A 17800-nucleotide genomic window follows, 5' to 3' on the forward strand; every position below is an offset into this window, starting at 1 on the left:
CCCACGAGGAGTATGTATTAAAAATTATATAGTGCTTGTAATTAAATTAGGCTAAAATTTATTTATAAAATTGAATAAGAGAATTTTGTTTTCAGAATTAAATAATCAAGAAAAAACTGATAAGCAAATCACAAACTTGAGATAAAATCACTGAGAGATAAATGTCTATAGGATTTGATTTAATTTATTTTCAACAACGACTACTTTTAATTAATTCATGCTCATGAATTCCTTTCATCTAATAAACAAGAACACTAAAGTATTTTTATTTTCCTCTCCCGAGCAACAAATAGAATATATTAAATAAACTTTGATTCCAATATCCATATTAAAAATCTAAGATTAATGATATGTGATGAACAATGTTCTTACACTAGCTCTGTTAAAGTTATACACCCTCCCGAGCTATATAAACATTAATAGTGTATTTTCTAATGGTCCTTTTCAAAATCCCCTCTCCCGAGTGCTGGATTTCAAATAAATATAACAATTCAATTATTGATCAAGTAATTGAAAGACAATCAATTCTATAAACACAATTAAATTAAGGGAATTCAATCCAATAAATCAAAAAGTTGTATAAGTTGTCTTAGCCATGATACATCATCCTCTAGACTTGAAAGTTTAGTTCATGATGCAATCTAATAAAACACAAATCATGTTTAGAAAACTAGACATCAAGTTTCAAAATTAAAGCAGAAAAGATTAAGAAAAACAAATCCGAAGTAGCGTCCACGTCCTTCATCTTCGAAGTTATTTCCAGATTTCTTCTTCCAACGTGAAGCCCCTGCTCTCCAATTCTCTCACGTTTTGTGCTGTGATTTTTGTGTTGTTGTGCTGCTGATGTCTTCCAGATTTTGTGTGGCTCTCCAGCCATTTTTAATGTGTTTCCATCTAGTTTTATATAGATTAGATTCCAGCTCGAAGCCCGTCAATTGAAGGCCAACAAATCGAGAGTTTCCAAATTCCGAAATTCTGGTTTCCTTTTTTATCACGCAGCAGCACCTATACTCCATCCTCAGCACTGAAGCGCTTAATTATGCGATCCTAGGGTGCTTCTGCTCTTCCAAATCTGTGCTTCAACTCCTCTTCTTCAGTTTTGATGCGTTCTTCCAAGCGCTACTGCTCTACTTCATAAACGCTGAAGCGCTGTTCCTTCTTATCTTCTTGTGCTTCAGCTCTTCCATCTTAGTGCTTTTTCTCTTCATCTTCGTATCTTCAAGCGCTTTTGCTCTTCATCGAGGAACTGGTTCACTTATTATTGTTCCCAAGGTGCGGGTGCGCTGCCCAACGGTGCAGGGGCGCTCTTGCTTGTTCATCAATTTCACCATTTGCGCAGTATTCTTGAAAAATTCATAACCGAATTCCAGCCGTCGGATCGTGCCGAAATTTTGACAACAACTTTAAAAATATTAAAATTCATTTTGAACATGGGAGATCGAATTTGGATCCTTATATCATCCCAAATAAATTTTGTAAGTTTGCGGCTTTGTAATTCTTTTTTTTGCCTCTTCTCGGTATTTAACTCAAATCCTCGTATATCACAAAAACAACAACAAATACGCATAAAATCTTCTCGATACATCACAAAAGTCATGTCAAATCATATGTCAATTAAGTGCATAAAATACACTTATCACAGGGCCAAGGGATCGGACCATCCAAACAATTCGGAAGCTAGGTTTGAGTTCGGATGATCAGAAGTCAGGATCAGACGATTTGATCGTGTTCTGATAAGAGATATGGATTTGATTTGACAACACGCAGAGATCGGACTATCCGAATGTTGGGAATGGATGATACAATCTCCTGTCAACATCTGGGAGGACACGTGTTCGGAGCAGGTTGATTGGGCGAGATCGGACCATTCGATCTATGCCTATATATAGGGACCGAGATCAACCATTTATTTTATCATTCCAACTTTCCCTCTCTCGATTCTAGCTAGTTTTTAGGGCCTTTTAGGCGTTCTTCTCGAAGGCCAAGGGTCGACGGAGCACTGCCGGAGTTGTACCCAAGTTGTGGGGCTATCGCCATCAGTGGGCTAACGATGGACTAAGGTATAATAAAAGACTCAGATTACCTTATGTGAGTATCTATTAGTCTAGTTAAGGATTTTAAAGGATAAATAGTGATACAATGATTGTCTGCTTATAGGCTTGGACTATAGAGCTTGTATCGCTAGGTTGCTTAATTTGAGGTACAGACGTACTATCCGAGTACCCTGATTGAGTATACATGTTCTATGTTTGCATGTTTATGTGGCATTAATTATATGTGCTTGGATTATGTCATGGATATTATTGTTGCATGCTTTAACCTTAGTTAATTGGTGATTTTGGGTTGGGTCACTATAGTGCATCGCATGCTGCGGATAGTGTCTCACTTTCGATGGCATGCGGTGAACGTCGTTATTAAATTTAATGACGATGTGCATCGCACGCTGTAGATAGTGCCTCATTTTTTATGGCACGGGGTGCACACCGTTATTAAATTTAACGACGGCGTGCATCGCATGCTACGGATAGTGTCTCAATTTTTATGACACGCAGTGCACACCATTATTAAATTTAACAACGGCGTGCATCGCACGCTGCGGATATTTCCTCACTTTCAACGGCTTATAAATTTGCAGCGTGCATCTCAACTTGCAGTGTGTGCCGCGGATAGCAATTTGCGACGCAAATTGCACGCCGCGAAAAGTCTTTTTTCTTGTAGTGATATATGTGTTAGAAAAATCTCAAAAACGATTTTTATGACAAGAACAACCCTCTCTGATACCACTTGTTGGGGATCGGGTGCGTGTGTAGAAGGGGGTGAATACATACTTTTAAAATATTTTGGAGCTACAGTAGCTTGTTTTGAAATGTTCGAAAATGAACCGAGCACCGAGAAATTATATCAATTTTGGTTACAAAAACAAGCAGAAAAAACTCAAAATAATCCCTCTAAACAGTACTGGTTAAGAGTTTGAGAAATTGTTTGAAAAGATTGGAAGTTTAGATAATAAAAACATTTTGGTTGAAGCATTTTATCAAACAAATTGTATGCAACATTTTGGTATTTTGAAAAACTCATAAAATGATTCAAAAAACTATCCAAAAATAGCAACAATAAGTAAATGTGATAAAGTAAAGAGACACGAATTTGTTTATGTATTTTCGGAGACTCAACCGCTCCTATGTTACCATTTCTTCCTCACATGGAAGGATACACTATAAGACTTTGGCTATTACAACGTCTTGTAATACACACAATCCAACCTTAGGACTAATTATCCCATCGACTTAACCATCGCCTAAGTCGGAACTCCAAGATTCTCAATCTGTCTCCAATAACATAACATTGAAGATACGAATTTTACACATCTTTAATGTCTTTGTACAAAAACTCTCACTCAACTAATCTATACAAATTATCTAACAAATGTGTGTGAGTTAGTTGGGGTGTGAAGAAGTTGAATATGAAGGTTCAAGAATCTGTTATGTTCTTCACACCCTGGGCAAGCTCTTGACTAGCTAAATGGATCTTTTTTTACGCCTTCTTCATGTGGAAAATATCTAAATAGCTTATACTCTTTTGGTTGTTCACTCTCTATCCTCTTTAATCTACAAATCTTGTATTTATAGCTTCCAAGAATAATATGGACGTTAGATACAGGAATATGACTGTTGGAAAAGGTTTTTGTACTGTTTCTGACAACACAAAGGTCATATTTGCGCTTCTAGACAGTTTTTGGAAGGTTGAGAATAATACAAACAATTGAGAAGAAAATAGGTGAGTACTCAACCGGTTGAGAAGACACACAGGTCGAGATAATCTTCAACGGTCGAGGAGAGCTTCACCGGTCGAGTAGGGCTTCACCGGTCGAGGAGAGCTTCAACATGTGAGTGAATGTTGTCTGTTCAAGTGTTTATAATTCTTATTGTGTGGATTTTTGGGAAACACAATGAACATGAAAATTGTATCCCTTCATCTTGGCTTTCCAACGCATCAGAATCACTAATTCGGAGTTCATATGAGAAAGTTATGCTCGAAATATCAGAGTTGCTGAACAACGGTTGAGGACCTCAGCGGTCAAGAAGATGTGAGCGTTCGAGGGATTATATATCTTGATGCATTGATTTCTGGGAGAAGTGGTGAACATGAAGGGTTTTAGCCCTTCGTCTTCGATTTCCAATGCATCAAGAAACACTCCATTTGGATTTTATGCGAGAGATATGCTCAAACTATCAGACTGTGTACAAACTTGAGTTCTGCCATCAACCTGTGGCAGAACCAGCAACTTACACTTAATATATCAGCAACTTAGGCCCTAATTGAGGCTTTGACTTCTGAAGATGATATGGACAACGGAGCTGAGAGATATGACCATTAAACCAGAGCTGGTCTGTCAATCCATTTGCTGTTACACTTCATCCAACTCTATCTTGAGACGATGGTTTGACCTAGATATCATCCGAATTGGTCCACCTGGCATAAGATATGATTTGTAAACTATCGTGTTGGCTATGAGACGGTTTTGGCGGCTGGTAATTTGGATCATCGAGAAATGAGATGTGCTTGAAACAAATAGCTGCGCCAGAAACTAAGTTGAGCTAAGATTGTATTTCAACAACTTAGCACTTCCAATTTGTAATCTATTAGCTGCATACTTAGTAAATATGTTAGATAACATAATAACAAGTTTTTTTATAATCAAAATCAATATTAATTGCTTATATTTCCGTACCCAACAAAAATATTAATAGATAATATATTTTAAATTTTAAACATTTAAATTTGTATATAAATAATAAAAATATATATTTACTAAGTTTAAAATCTAAACAACATATATATATATATAATCTAAATATAATATAATTATATAAATATCTTATAAATAAAAATAAATAAAAACAATCTCAAATATACTACAATAATAAAATTTAAAATTATTAAGATTTTTTTTTTCTCTTTTTGAATGGATGTAGGAAATAATAAAATTCTTTAAAAAAACCTTTTAAATAATTTTTTAAAATGGTGAATCAGTTCACCGATTCAGGGTCGGTCCAACTGATTTGACTGTCAAAATGTTTATAGAAAATTGGTCCAGAACAGACCCTTCATCGGTTCATAAAAATTTAAAAAAGACAATACTATGCCAAGGGAGGAACTTGAATTCCCACCTTTATTTTTTGTGAGGCAGTAGAAGTATAGTGTGAAATTTACCGGTCTCCTAATTATATGACTACTATTTCACATGCCTTTGTATACCATCTAAAGTTATGGCTCCTCCACTTTGTAGTCCATTAATTTTGTCTTCAAAATTTGAAAACTCTAGCTCAATGAAAAAAGTATCACTACTGAATCTGATTTGCCAAACCACGTACACCAAGAAAGCTGATGAAGCCAATAGGGAACAAGTACTGACTAATATTATGTGACAAACACATGATTTGTACGTAAGAGAGCTAAGGGTGGCTAACTTGATTTTGGACATGATAATAAATGTTAGATTAGGGCCCAAATATTAAGCTTTGATTTCTGTAGGCTGCGGGGTTAAAGATTCTCTCGAATTAGGGTTCATTCATGTCCCACCTAATTCAAGAAAATCTTGTAACTTCGATTAGTGGGGTGAATTTTTTCTTGTCTAGTGTCTTTCACGCCACATAAATAGGCAGGCTTAGAACCCCATTGGCGAGACAACGAATTTTGGAGAGGCAAACAAATTAATATAATTATGAGGTACGTATAGTTGGATGCCACTATTTGTGGGATAGATGAAGTGATTTTTAGGGCTGATATACCGTATCGAAATATCGAAATTTTAGCATATGATACCGAAATTTTTTCGATATATAAATATTTTTTTGGTATACCGAATTTTTTTTCGGTATCATATACGATATCAATATGAATTTTTTTAGTACAAAAGTTTTGGAATTTTACTATCGGTATCGATATGAATTTTTTCATACCAATATTTGTAGTAAGGTATACCGAAAATCCACCACTATGGACTTTTCATGGGATTGGGAGCAAGAATATGGTGTTAGAACAGGTATTATAGAATACAATTAATCCATGCGGTAGCATAGACGCTTGTCATTTTATCAAAAGTTAAAGTTATATATAACTCGTGGTGATAATACAACCTCAATCTTTTACCATAAAATAGCTCAAACGTTGTGTTTTAACCGCTCTCCTCCTAGCAATCTTCATCTCAATACTTATAACAATCTATGTTAATCGAACATGTGACTTTGACTGTGATATCAATTGCAGGATCGACCATTTGTCGTTTTATAAAAAAATATAGCTAGTGTTAATTGTGCAACTTCGATATTTTAAATCGTTCATTAATCCAAACTCTACGTTTGGATTATTCTCCTAACTAGCATATATATGTGTGCAACTATTATATCCAAACGTATACAATCAGAATATATCCAGTATGTTTGGATGCCTAAAAAATAGAATTTGGAATTGAATTTGTAATTGGATTTGGATTTGAAATTGGAATTCATGGAATTAAAATTTTATTTTGGTGTTTGGAAATAATTTAAAATATATATTTGAATTTACTAGCATAAATTTTAGGAAAGTGATAATTTTTTTAAAAAAATGTTAGAAAAACTTAAATTTATAACTAAAGTTTATAAATTTATTATTAGAAATAATTTTATTCTTTTTATAAACTCAAATCCCATGAAATCCGACCAATTTTGTAAGGATTTCACTTAATTAAATAACATCTCGTGAAATCCAATTAAATACCAATTTCGTTTTAAAATTTCATTTTACCAAACATTAAAACAGTATTTGCAAATTCAAATCCCCTCCAAATCCTACCCACTAAACACATTGTTAATGCTCAGATAATTTTAAAGTAAAAACTTATACCAGATTAAATTCAAATAAAATTTTAAAAATTATTATCATCTGGTAGGAATAATTTTATATATATATATATATATATATATATATATATATATATATATATATATACTTCTCACTTGGAGGAAGTAGAAATCATGAGGTTCAAGTTTTGAGGTTTAGGATTTGTTGGGTATGCAGCTGTCGTTTGTCTTAGGAGGATGGCACGTGACATGCACGAGGGCCCCTCCCTATCTCGGATGTCTGTCTTTACAACTCTTTATAATTATATACATCTTCTACGTCGTATAGTTTCATTATAAGTCGCGAATCAAAATAAATGCTAGCTGGTCCATTTTTGCAATAATTTTTTTTTAAAAAAAATCAATATCAGTTATCATTTAAAACGTTGAAATATTTTTTAAAAAAAACAAATAATACACAAAACATTCTGTTTTAGAAAATGATGAATGATAAAATAGAATGTTTACAAGGTAATACAAGATTTTGTGTTAATTTAAAAATTAAAAAAATAAAAAAATTATGATATCCATTATAAGAGAATTAATTGTCTCTGTTGTTAAAACAGTCGAATCATAACGCATGACTTGACCTATGTAAAGTTTAAAATATTTTAATTGCATTACTGTTATTAAATAAATTTTTTTAAAAAAAAAACGAAAAAGAAAAATGTCAAGCATTCGCCCTTCTACTCGATATCAAAGTCAAGATTATATAATCTATTTTTATTACCGGGAAGTTTGTGCAATTAATAACAGGGAATCGTGGGAAGCAATAAATTTATCACATTGAGAGAGCGATTAGAACACGATATTATTTATGTTATCTTATGATTTGAATAATTGTGAATTGTACAATCACTTCTGATACTAATCTTTGATCGATACAGTGATGCATCCATGGCTCCAATTTGTATCTATACTATTAATTAATTAAGCAAGAGTTCTCAATATAACTAATTTTTGTGAATATTTATTCAATATTATGAATTAATTGCCCTTAATTTATTTTTCTACACTTAATTTTATCTTTTGGTGCATTCTAATTTTTTTTCACCACGACCCACAAAATCATCCAAAACAAAAAAGTACCACAAAAAAATCACAATCGATTTTAGCTTTTTATATTTAAACTCTACTGATTTATTTTTTTATTTTATATACATGCATAGTGTGTGTCACGATCTACCGTTATTAGTACGTGCGTGAGAGAGAATAGTGTGAATGTGTCCTCTTAACATGAGATCGGGCTGGCCCTTTACAGCTAAGCAAGCAGTGAAACAAAAACGCGTTTGGGCTGAATGTTACAGTATTAGGGAGCATTGAATCCAAACCTTGATGGGCCCCATGCTTCTTATCTGGTTATTCGGCCTAAAAAAATTTTGGTCCAAAGGCCCCAAATTCCCAACTTAAACTGTGGTTGCCATAGGTTGAAGACATGGAGAAGTTGTAAACACCACTCATTCATTCTTTGACTTCAAAATTAGTTTCTCTTTCAATCAGCATCTTCTAATTGTCTAGGACCACATGAATAAAACCGATCGTCGATCGATTTATTCACAATCCGTCCAATTATTTCGAAATTGATAGCTAATTAATTATAGACGACAAGAATCCATCATTTCAAATCTTCCCGCAACTATATTTTCAGCTGCATTCGGACACGGGGATAGGACTACACGATCCGAGGCGATGATGCAAAGCCTTTCGGGAGGTAAAATGTGAATTTCATGCATAGGAGGAGGGCCTAGAACCAAGTACTAAGGAAATATATAGGACTTCACATGAGTCTTAAGCATGCATGATGAACACTATGAATGTGGTATAAGGTTGAGAGTAAATGAAATGATTGACAAGAAATGAATGTGAGTATTTTGTGAGTATGATTGATGAAGCATAGCTGGATTCATTGGCTTCTTAACCATCACCAATTAATGGTGGTTCCACCATCTAGACACCAAATTCCCTCATATTCAAGTGTTTCAATGTTAAGTACACCATAAATTGTTTTTGTTCCAATGTGAATTTTATACATTTATGAATTTATAAGGGTCGATGGAAAAATGGGTTGCAATGGAAATCTTCTTTAAATGGTTAAAATGTGTAGATTCTAATATATGATATTTAAAGATTATAAATTATGTTATCCAATTACATTTAGAAGAAGTCTCTTGTAAGAAGGTTTCACATATCTACATCTATGAAAAGTTTCGACACAATTCATACTTGTAGTGAAAAATAATATTTTTGACATAAAAATAATATTCATTCATGAACAGAATCGGGTTAAAAAAATTTTTCATAAAAATTAACTTGTAAGATGGTCTTTTAAGAATTTTATCTTGTATTAATCGAGTTTGCGTAATCATGAAGTCACAACATGCATGAAACCTTGCACCATTTACATCAAACTTGAACTTAGCTAAGATACTGATATTGTAATATGCAGATGCTTATAACTTTTACTGAAAAATAGAATCCTTGGTGAAAATATATCTAACTCAAAACTTTTAAATCATATAATAACTCAAGTAAGCTCTATCGAAATACCGCATCTTGATAATTTGGATAATAGAATAAATAAGGTGTCAAGAAATATAAATTTATGCGATGAAATGAATAAATAATTAATTAAAGCTATTTCGATATTTCGACTTAATATTTGCCAACTTAAATGAATTGGAATCAAAATATAGATCATTTATAGAATTATCATGCCTAAATAAAACATAAATTGTTAGCCATGTTAGCCAAATGCTTAGCTCTGTCACGTACACAATTATATGATCTAATTACTAACGAAGATAACCCTGCAGTAACCCGTATACCATTTTACGAGTTTAAATGATTAAACATGATTAAAAAATTTTAATACGGTTAATCGAACTAAGAAATTAACTCCAGAATGTTAGAAAATAGTCCAAAAGTCAAAGTTGACTCAGGTAGTTCGGAAGGTCTGAAGAGTTTGGATCAAACAAAGGAGTTTGGAAGCAAGATCAAAAATTTTGAACCAGAGATCGGAACAAACGAAGAGTTAGGTCATGCGCACTAGTGACGTGTCGCCAGCATTTTGACACGCAATTGCATGCATGAGATCGAAACATTCGAAGATAAGGATCGGAGCTTCCAATCAGGGTCGTTCGGAACATGAGAATCATGTAGAGATCGGAGCTTTCGAACCAGGGATCGGAGCTTCCGATCGAGGTATATAAATAGAGGCCGAAATCCTCACAATTAGTGTGTGTTTGTTGTTTGAGTGTGTATCAATAATATTCTTAGGGTTTTAGTCTTATACTCGAGGGTCGGACATTAGCGAGGTGCTATGGGGTTTGTAGCGGAGCTATATTTGGGACAGGACATTCGACATCAGTGGAGTGATGACGGACGTAGGTATAGTCCGAGATCCCTATTATTATTAGGGAGTATGTTTTAGCTTAGTTGATGTTGTTAGACCAATATTAGTGATATGGTATTATCTTGACTTGTAGGCTAGGACTGTAGATACTTGTGCATCTAGGAAAGTTGATTGAGGTATGTAAAGTACTGACTGAGATATCCAGCGAGTATGTATGCTTATGTGTTGCATATTATATATGTGTCATGATACATGTTTTACTGCTTGATATATTATGTTGCATATACATATTCATGTTGAGCCGAATCTCTTTCGAGATAAACTTTGTAGTGGGTCGCTCAGCCCTCCATTCCTCCATATATTGTCTGACACGGATGACGTCGTATTGACGGAGATTGATGCTACGGTGGTTCGAACGAGTATGTGGATGTACTCGGCGGAGTTGATCTCAGATGATACTACATACTCATTAGTGCCTAGACTAAGCAAGACTCGAGATCTACCTAGTACGCAGTCATATGCATGCATAGCAAACTAGGTTTGTATAATCATTCTTTTCGTCCTAACTGTAGTTCGCTCACGTCCATGTTGTTGTGTTTCTTGGAAACCCCCAATCGACGGGATAGGTACGAAGGTAGACCAGGAGCGAGATCACTGGTTAGTCGATGATCAGGGCTTGGTAGCAGGGGTCGCCGATATTTTCTAGATTAATAAGATTTTATTAATTGGTATTATTGATATTCACCTTGGATTGTATTTACCAGTTGTTTCCATGAATTGATTTATTTTTCGTAGTAATTTTGATTAAGTTTTTTCTGATTATTATTATTGCATTCTTAAGACTCTAGTTAGTAGGTGATTCGGATAGGGTCACTACATACCCTACCACAATTTTCTAAATGGTCAAATTATAAAGAAGATTCCGAAGGACAATTTGAACAAATTAACATGTCTCGTAAATCAAGATCTCAAATTCATCATATTAATTTATTAGTGGACACACAAATTTAAATAAAAAAACTTCTAATAAATAAACTTCTGGTATTAAATTTGTATTATTAATTTTTTTTCGTGAAATATCATTTATATATTTTTAAATTTTATCAACTAAAAAGTATTTTTTTTTTCAAGTATTAAATAAATATAGGTTGAGTGCATCAACACCCCGTATGAAAAATTAAAAAAAAAATACAAAGAACACATTATGTAAAATTTATAACATGTTAAACCACATGTTTTTGAAAATCAGCGTAAAGCCACTTCTCAAATTTGGTAAATGTTCCTGAATATTTGTAACATAAATATAAAATGTGTTTAATTTTTAAAACATGAAAGATAGAGTAGCTAGCTTATTAATATTTCATGGGTTTATTTCTTTTAAAATTTTCATATGGGATTGGTATAACTACCCTATAAATATAATATCATTCCTTTTAATTTAGTTGAGTTCTTGTATAGTATAATATATATTTTTTGTATATAGAAATTTATTATCCCTTTCGAGGTATAAGAATTCAATTAAAGTAATATCCCAGTAAGTGCCCGGTTCTTGAATCAGGCTCGAGATGGGGTTTGGAAAAGATGATCCGAGGACAAAGGTGGAATTTAATTGAAAAAAATGATAAATCAGATATATTATTTATTATCTAGATACCTGCATATCTAGTAAGATAAGTGAAAAATCTTTGATAAAGATGAACGTTTTTGTTGGCTTGAAGTGTCTTCAAACATGCTTTTACTTAACTGGATCCAACCCAAAGAGTTGTTGGTGACTTTGTCCATGAACTTATTTACTTTCTTTGGCCAAGAACGTGAGTAGCTCATGTGCCTAAATCAAGCGCCCAAGTACAACAAGTGATGTAGGAAGGGGGCCTTTGATGGGATTGTGGACAACTCACATGCGGATCATATTGAGGAGAATATGAGAGATCCATTAAAGTTACCAGAAGGACCAGTTACAAGGAGGAGAACTAAACAGTTTAAGGAAGCTCTTCAACATATGTTGATAAATTATCAAGGGAGTGATGGAATGCTTGAGTTCGTTTCAGGGAAAGTTGTCATGTCCTTAAAGTGCACGAAAGCCTGGAAGAAACAGTGGAATTATCAAACAAAAAATCGGATGAAATAACTCGTGCCCCAGCGGGGGATTTCGCGCTCGAGCGCGAGATAAAATTCCAGAAACCATGTTTTTTGGGCGCGCTCGAGCAAGCACAACCCTCACTTCAGCATGAAGAAATTCCAGTGAAGGCCAAAATCTGGCACGCTCAAGTGAGTGTATATCGCGCTCCAGCACGAGATCGGCGAAAATACACATTTGAAGTATTTGTGTGTGTGCAAGATTTTGATGATATTTTATTATCTTGCATATTTTAAGTGTTTTGATTTATTTTGAAACTTTTTCATGATATCTTGTGATATCTTTAGTATTATTTTATATTATTTTGGGATGTAATATTAATATAACAATTACATTCATTATTGACAACATATTAATAAGATTATTGATTTTATCAGTCTAAAATTCTCTCAAAAATTTTATTCATGCTTTGGCTTTGTACTAAATCAAACTTATCAAAGTTATTAAACTTTGTGGAGTTTGTCAATTGTTCACTAGTAGAAATTTGATGTTTTACTTCGCCAATTTTTACTTCGGCAGTTTCAAATTTCGAAGTAATAGATAGTAATATACTTCGGTTGCAAAATGACGAAGTAAAATGCTTGTTAAGACTTTGCATATAAAAAAAAACGGGCTTCACTTTAAATTTTAAGTAGTATTTTACTTCGTCATTTGAAATTTACCCAAGTTGAAATTTTTAAAAAAAATCTGTGTAGTGAAAAACCCCTTTCTCTAACTTGACATTAATCGCAAGGTGCACTGTTGGTCGCGATTTTCCAATCGCGTGTTTTTCAAATCTGCGCATCTTGGGCTCTTATTTTCTTGATTTCTGGGCTTTTGGTTGTGATTTGCTGCAATATTATGATGTTCTTGGTTCTTTTCCATGGCTGTTAACTTCGTGAGGGACATTGGTCGCGATTCTGTTCAAATCGCGAGTGTACATCTGCGTACACTTCGGTTTTTCAATCTCTCAATTTTTAGGCTTTCATCTCGTGATTGAGCTTCATTTTCAGAGTATTTTGGGGTCGATTTCACTGCTGGACTCCTACTACTGCATCTGCGTGAGGTACTTCGCTTGAACTTGGATTTTCACTGCTAGGGTTAATTTTTCTGCGATTTCTGGATTTTGCTTGGGGTTTTGATTGTATCGGTTCGAATATTGGCTCCATTTGAGCGTGTGGTGACTGTGGGTTGTGGTTTTGGGGCTGCATTCATCTTCAAATTGGTTTGTTCTCGGCCAGCTTCATTTATGCACATTAGGTGTTTGTTTCTTTGCCTCAATTGATTATACTCAATTTTGACTAACGTCTAGTATGATTGGATTGAGTCATTTGTAAAATTGTGAATGACATGAGATAACATTAGAGGTTGGTATGAAATTTTCAATTTGTTTGGCTGTAAATAACAGTGGCCATTGAGCTTACATTTTAAGAAGAGTTTATATGACAAATTTGATTCCTTTTATTTCAATTTCGTTGTCCGTATTGATCCACAACTGCTTATTAGCATTTTTAGTAGCTTCACTTTCTTTCTGCAAACATACACGCTGACTCACCTTCACAAAGCCAACTATGGATCTGCGAGAGTCAATCCTCAACCAAACCGACGTTTCCTTGTATCTGGCGAAGCACGTCATCATCACTGAAGCCAAGGGCGCCAATCTTGTGTTCTCCCCGCTATCGATTCATGTTGTTCTGTGCTTGATTACCGCCGGGTCGAATGGGCCGACCAGAGATCAGTTGCTGGGATTTCTCAAGAAAAAATCACCAGAAGACCTGAATTCCCTATCGTCCCAGCTTGTGAGTCTTCTGTTCGCCGACGCTGGGCCGCTTGGTGCTAAAAAGATGCGTGAATTGCGAGTTAATTCGGTGGTTTTCATGACATGAAATAAGATTAAGTGGATATTAACTTTTGACTTTTCTCTAGAATATCTTTTTTTTTTACTTTATTACACATTCATGTAGTGGATTCTGAATTGATTTGTGTTTTTAACCTTGCTCATGGTTATTATTTGGATATTGTTGCAGTTGAAAGGATATACTCATGTGGGTTGTGGCCCAAAATCTCTTATTGCTTCATCAATCACGTGATTTACATCAACAGGTTTGGAGTTGCTTCTTTCTTGTTCCAGTTTCAAAATTGTGTTGTGTTCTCTTATTGCCTCATCAATCACGTGACTTACATGATACGATCAGTTTTTCATGTTATGTAAAGAAAACATTTGATGGTATTTTGTTGAAGTTTGTCACTTATCAGGTTCTTAAGTTTTTTGGATTTTTTTTTTTCAAATTGTTGGGATTAAGCTCATATTTGTCTTATTTTAATGCTTAATTGTATTATATCTATTTGTTAAATTGTTTATAAAGTATTACCGATAAGATGAAAAGTTAAAATTAATTCATCATTGTGAAATTTATAAATAAAAACAATGTTCAATTTAAAATTAAATTTGTTCTTAACAGTAAAAAAATTAATTTACATGTGGGATGATAGAATGTATCATTAATCCAATGATCAATGAAGGAGTTTTGCAGAACTTTCAATGTTTTCCAGAGCCTTTTGGTGGTAAAAAAATTGAAAACATCAGAATTGCAGTCTAAACTTTACAATGCAATCTGTGGGCATTTACATTCATAAGACACTGGGTTGTGTCTTGTATTGAGAACATGGTCCATGTATCCTAATTGTGGGTTGTGTCTTGTACCACATTTTCCACTTTCTCGATTCACTGAACCAGCATACCAAGATTGTGGGTTCTGGAAATGCTTGACATACCAATACATGTATGGTTTTACTCATCGGTGGAAAATATTATTTCATTTCTTCCTGTTCAATTTTGTGGGTTTCTTTTTTAAGTCTTATCGTATAAATATTGCAATCCTATATCTTTGTTTATTAATTCAATCCATTTCATGAACATTTGATATGTTCAATAGAATGAGTATATGAAATGTGCTGTCATAGAATGCTATGAGTCATTTAAACTCATTCTTAATGCCTTGATTTTTGGAGAAACTGAGAAAAGGTTGTGTTTAGTTTTATTCATGGAGCTTATATACTAAATTCATATTATTTTGTCCTCAAAAATATTCGTGTTATATAACTGAATTGTTTGTCACTAGGATCCTGGATGCCAGTTTTCGGCATATGTCTATTTGCATTTTTTCCTATCAGTCCCATGTATGGATAAAGTGAGAATCTTCTGAATGATTGATAATATATGATTTTATTGTTGGATGCAGCGAATTGGCCGAACTTGTTCATAACAGCAAGGATACAAGAAAATAACTTTTTGCCAATATTGTGTTCCCTCCCCTAAATACAGCGCAATGGGAAGAACAGGTACACTTAAATTCAGTTATACCAACTTCTAGTTCTTATACAGAAATCGAGCACTGTCACATGTGTTTCTTTAATAGATTCGACGTCTCTATCTTCTCCTAACTGTAAAAGAATCTGCAATGGATGTGCCAACAAACCTTGAAGCACACCCGAGGATAGCATTTTTCTCAAATTCACTTTTTATGAACATGCCACGTGCACCTCGAGTTCGCAAAATGCTCTCATTCAGGTCTGATTTAATAGCCTTGGCGTGTGCATTTGGAGGCGTTCCTCCGGGGCTGAATGTTATAATATTGAAACATGCATTTACTATATATGAATGTTTGTAAGATTTGAGCAGCAGGTGTAAATATTGAATGTGGAGCAGGAGCAAAGAATAAGTGATAAGATTTGGGATACCTTTTTTCATGCAAACTTTTGTAAGAATATATTCCTTTCTAATTTCTTCATTCATGCTAACGTAAATTGATCTGTTCGATATATCTCTTAGATTTTTTTTTTTACTCTTATATCAATTTTATCATTATTATTATTGTTATCTGTTTTTATTTATTATTTTTGGACAAATGTGTCGGTTTAAATTTCGGTAAATGATTAGCTTCTTAAAACAAACATGTATTAATATCCTTCGATCGATAATATTCTATTATATGTTCTTTAATATCATTTTTTAAACTAAAATGAACGATGCATGCCCACCTGTGTTATATATGATTGCTCAGTTTAATCTTCCAATGAATTGTGATTTTTAATTAAATATCGTGCAAGTATAATATTATGCTTATTTATGCAACTTATAATTCTATATAAAATATATATTGACCCGTTTTCACAAAATATATATATATATAGACCCAATTTTATTATCATTGAGGGATGTTATTGTTTCTCAAATAATATAGGATTTTGAAATCCTTCCAACAGAGCATGTACCAAGGGAATTGCCTAAGGTTTATTGTGTCGACGTATATATGATTTTTGTTGTCGTACTTGTTATTTTTTCTGAGGACAAAGTTGATAAGTTGCTTCTGTCTGTGGTTTTTGTAGGTATCTGTCGCACTTGGTGGCCGTTGGAGCCGGTTTAAGACATACTCTACAATTCAAAGGACTTTGGAAATATGGGGATTTGCCCTGACTTTTGTATTCAAAGTATGGTTGAACAATCAGAAGTTCTCTTACAAAGGTTAGCCATCGGCCAAACTGATTATAATTGAACATTAAGTGGTGAGTCTGGTGACTACTTGTATCATGTTAATTAATTTATGGGATTAATTAGCTTTGTCTGAAGGTTTTCAGTATTTATCATCATAAGTCTAGTTCGTGTTTTATGGGATTAAATGTCTTATGAATCTTGTCAGTACCTATCATAGTGATTAGATCAAGTGAAAGGATGAAATCAAGAAAAAATAATTTTTGATTAAAGTCTGTCATTGTTATTAATTATTTTTTCTGGTCCTGAATATAGGCGTTGCATTATATATGGATTGCTTTTGGAGGTGTTGGTTGGCTTTACGAGTGGGTGGGCGAAGTACAGGGCCGACCTGAATGTGTTTGGGTTTTGCGTGTTAAGTTTAGAATATGATTTGCATCCATTTACTTGTACAATTCTATGCTTTGTTCACGCCTCTAGTTCCTAGTTTCTGAATTTTTTTTTTTGTATTTTTTTGTAGTGTGCATTGCATTAGAATTTAATTTCGAGTGATTTGTAATAATAAAAAATTGTATATTAAATTTTATTTTTGAAATTTTAAATTTTGGTTTATTTATAATATTGAAAATTTTATATTATTTTTAATTTTTTTTTTTAGAATGTCTTTTACTTCGTCAATTAGTGAAATTGCCGAAGTATAAGCATATCTTTTGCTTTGAAAATTTCATTAAAAATCGAAGTAAAAGAATACATTTTACTTCGGCAATTTCTTTAATTGACGAAGTATAAGCATATGTTTTACTTCGTAACTTATGAAATGAGCGAAGTAAAATATATGTTTTTACTTCGGCACTGGTCCAATTCTGCTTCCAAAAAATGACCAAAGACTTTGGTAATTTAAGGTATAAGACTTCGGCGATTCAGCGAAGTAAAAAGGTACCCTATTACTTCACGTG

At 33.5% G+C, this 17800-nt stretch overlaps 1 long non-coding RNA gene across 5 annotated transcripts; it reads left to right on the plus strand.

Moving 5' to 3' along the window:
- The first annotated feature begins 13048 nt into the window (after positions 1-13048).
- Positions 13049-17387, plus strand: LOC140890770 (uncharacterized). Of its 5 annotated transcripts, none has more exons than XR_012152287.1 (6): positions 13049-14151; positions 14380-14455; positions 15595-15694; positions 15772-16113; positions 16742-16877; positions 17160-17387. It is a non-coding gene; the product is annotated as an uncharacterized lncRNA (long non-coding RNA). The 5 variants fall into 5 exon arrangements; XR_012152288.1 differs by having other exon boundaries at positions 13049-13418; positions 13868-14455; XR_012152289.1 differs by having other exon boundaries at positions 13049-13418; positions 13871-14455.
- Positions 17388-17800: the final 413 nt, after the last annotated feature.

The sequence above is a fragment of the Henckelia pumila genome, chromosome 3 (genome assembly GCF_033568475.1).
Source record: "Henckelia pumila isolate YLH828 chromosome 3, ASM3356847v2, whole genome shotgun sequence".
Taxonomy (NCBI): Eukaryota; Viridiplantae; Streptophyta; class Magnoliopsida; order Lamiales; family Gesneriaceae; genus Henckelia; species Henckelia pumila.